Here is a 3,499-nt window from a genome sequence, read left to right as displayed (position 1 = left end):
TACATTAAATTTTTAAAAAATTAAAGTAAAATATTTTTTAAAAGTTCAAAAATAGTTTTTAAGAAGGCAGGTGATTTTTTTTTTCCTGTTCCCATTATACAGATATGGAGGTTTTCTTATCTGTAAAACTGTGAAACAGCAAAACCAGCACTTAGCTCCTGTTTGGTCCTCACAAGTTTAAGTGTTCTCAAGCACCTGGGCTATGAGACAGCATTCTGTCTCAAAAAGTCTGAAAGGAAAAACAGAAAAAATGTGAGAGATACGGTCAGACGTAAGCATGAGGCCCTGAGCTGTAACTGTGGGTGGGAGGCAGACAGAAGAAGGCTCTCCTGGGTCTCACTGACTCTCACCTGACACCGACAGCAGGTACCCACATATCAACACGGGGCTAGTAGCAAAGTATAGAGACTAACAGGAAAAACTAAGGGAAATCATGTAAAACTCTTTTTTTAAAGGAATTATCATTATCATCATTATTATTTACATCCCTCCTCCCCTCCCAGTCCCTCCCCTGCTCCTCCCCATCCGCTCTTCCTCCATTTCTATGCAGGAAGGCCAGGCCTCTCCTGGGAAACTCTTGAGTCACCTTGAGCTGTTTTGCTCTTCCAGAGATGAAGGCTCTGACAGCATCTGGTCTACCTTCTGCTTGGCGCTGCTCTCTCTGTCCACAAGTGTTTGTTGACTGCAAATGACACCCTCTCAAATTTTCTCAGTGGGCGCTTGTATTCACAGGCTGAGCGATCATCCTGCCCTTTGTCACCTGCACAGTTTTAACAGCTGGTTTTTATATGAAATCTGAGCTTTTCACAACTGCTGTCACTGTGACAGTGATTGATTTTGTTGTTGTTTGCTTGTTTTGCTTATCAAGACGGGGTTTCTCTGTGTAGACATTCTGGCTGTCCTGGAACTTGCTTTATGGACCAGGCTGGCCTCCAGAGATCTACTTTCCTCTGCCTCCCGAGTGCTGTGATTAAAGGCGCTCATCACCACTGCCTAACTATGACTGGACTCTTAAAGAATGGTAGCTCCTGCCCCCAGGGGCCCTAGTGGGCTTGACAGTGAGCAGTGACTACTCTGGCAGCCAGCTGAGATAGTCTACTCTGAGGTTATTATGGCATAGGTGGGCATCAGCCTGCAGATGGATGGTTGCTTATCATCCTTACATGTGGGAATATAGAAGCTGCTGTGTTCGAAAGGTATCTTGTATCCTGATGGAACTGTATGGAAGAATTTTGCTCATCCCTAAGTTGTGTGGAATTCATAGAGGGGATCATTGCGTCAACCCACTTGGATGACATCAGATGCCCACTAAGGTATGTCTGACATCACATTTCTCCTCCTGCCCTGTTTCCCAGTCAATTCCTGTCTTCCATCAACTGTGATCTGTTTCTTTCTACAGTGACCCACATTTCCCTGAGTGACCTGTTCACCCTTCCCTGTGTGACTTTTGTCTCCTTGTGGTGACCATTGTCTTCCTGAGGTGACCTGTGCACATTTCCCTGAGTGACCTGTGCACCCTTTCCTGTGTGACTTGTGTCTCCTTGTGGTGACCATTGTCTTCCTGAGGTGACCTGTGCCTCCCTGACATGACTGTTATAACCTGAGATAACCTGTGTCTCCCTGGGGTGACCTACAATTCTCTGAGGTGACTGGCCTATATCTCTCTAAAATGACATGTATCTTTTTGAGATGATCCATGTCTCCCTGAGGTGACCTGTAGCTCTCTGAGTTGACCTGTGTCTCCCTGAGATAGCCCTTATCTTTCTGAGGTAAGCTGTGTCTCTCTGAGGTGACCTGTGTCTCCTGAAGGTGACTTGTGTCTCAATGAGGTGACTTGTGTCTTCCTGAGGTGAACTGAGTCTCCCTGAGGTGGCCTGTGTCTCTCTGAGGTGACCTATGTCTTCCTGAGGTGACATGTTTCCCCAAGATGACCTATCTCTCCTTGAGGTGACATGACATATGTTTCTCTGAGGTGACCTGTGTCTTCCTTAGGTGACCTATGTTTCTCTGAGGTGACCTGTGTCTTCCTGAGGTGACCTGTTTCTCTGAGGTGACCTGTATCTTCCTGAGGTGACTTATCTCTCCCTGAGGTTCTGTGACCTCTAACTGTTGTCTGCTAGGTTCAAGACGAGTGTTTTGTCTTCTCGCTATACCTGCATTCTTTCTCCTGAAATCCATTTGTAGAGAGTGCAGAAAGAGAATGACTCCCCAAGCCCGTGGTTATCTGGTCCCTTCTCCCTCTGTAAGGACTCTTCTCCAGGCCCAGCCTCCTCCAGGCCTCACCTGTCCCCTACCCACAGGTGGCCTGCTTCACATAGCAGTATTCTTTTGTCACCTCTTTCCTGGGTTGGAGGGATACCATGGAGCAGCCGTAATGGTTCAGAAATCACCAGTGCATTCACCCCATTTTGTGGCCAGGCAAGCAGAAAGCCTGCCTCCAGCCTTCTCAGCTCCCGTTTTACAGATCGGAAGTTTGCATGAGAGATGAGCAAGTGGCCTAGGCCTGGAAGTGGACAGGGAGAATGATCTGGGGTCATCAGATAATTGGCTCAGAGCGCAGGTAGGGCTGTACAATGAGATTCTTCCAGCTTCCAGGGATGGACGGGTGACTTCCGACTGTGACTTGGTGGTAGTAAAAAGAAAAATAATTCGGACCATTGAGTGGCTAGGTTTATTCAAAACACAGTTTGGATGCAGATAAGCTTTGGCAGAAGCAGCACCTGTATAAGGAGAAGCTACTTCCAGCCTCTTGATGAACTAGACACTTAAACTAAATGGAGGTTGCAATGATCTCAGGAAATAAGCCAGGGATGGGAACCCATCCAGGAAGAAGATGATAGTTTGAATTACAAATGGCATGTTGCAAACTCTACCGTTCCTTTCCTGAATGGGGCCCTCATGTGGAGCATGACCTCACCCTCATAGCCCAGGGCTCTGGGAGATGAATCCCTGAACAGCCATGGAGGACACTCTGCTTATCTCATAGTGGCAGGGGCTGAATGCCCCAGTTAGGTTTTTTTTTTTAAACTTTTAATGATGTAAACAAAAATATACCTAAAAGCGAAGCTTCTGGAAAAACCATTTGTTCTTCCCTGTCTTGTATCATTCCTCAAATTTGACCTTGGCTTCCAGCCTTGCCTTGCATTTTAGGGCTGGGTCCCTAAAGACATCCTTGTTGACAACAGTTTTGTCTAGGGGGATGTCCACAGAGTACCTTGTGGGCATCAGGTGGTTGTAGTTATAAACCTTCACAAAGAACTTGATCTTGGATCTCTTAGTGACTTTCTTCTTGCCCATGGCAGCTGTCACTTTTCGGAGATAGTGGTCAATTCCAGCCACCAGGGCATGGCTGTAAGGGCTGTCTGAGGTGCCATCATCAATGTTCTTCACAATGACGGCTTTGTGTCCCGAGTAGCGTCCAGCCAGGACGAGCACCACTTTCCCGGGTTTCATGAACTTGCCCATTTCGACAGCGAGCAGCCGGTTCCCAGCAGAAAGG

At 47.1% G+C, this 3,499-nt stretch overlaps 1 pseudogene; it reads right to left on the bottom strand.

The window, feature by feature from the left end:
• Positions 1-3,013: 3,013 nt before the first annotated feature.
• Positions 3,014-3,493, bottom strand: LOC101980088 (annotated as a pseudogene).
• Positions 3,494-3,499: the final 6 nt, after the last annotated feature.

The sequence above is a fragment of the Microtus ochrogaster genome, chromosome 1, assembly GCF_000317375.1.
Source record: "Microtus ochrogaster isolate Prairie Vole_2 chromosome 1, MicOch1.0, whole genome shotgun sequence".
NCBI classification, from domain to species: Eukaryota; Metazoa; Chordata; class Mammalia; order Rodentia; family Cricetidae; genus Microtus; species Microtus ochrogaster.
This window is presented reverse-complemented; position numbering and strand designations above follow the sequence as displayed.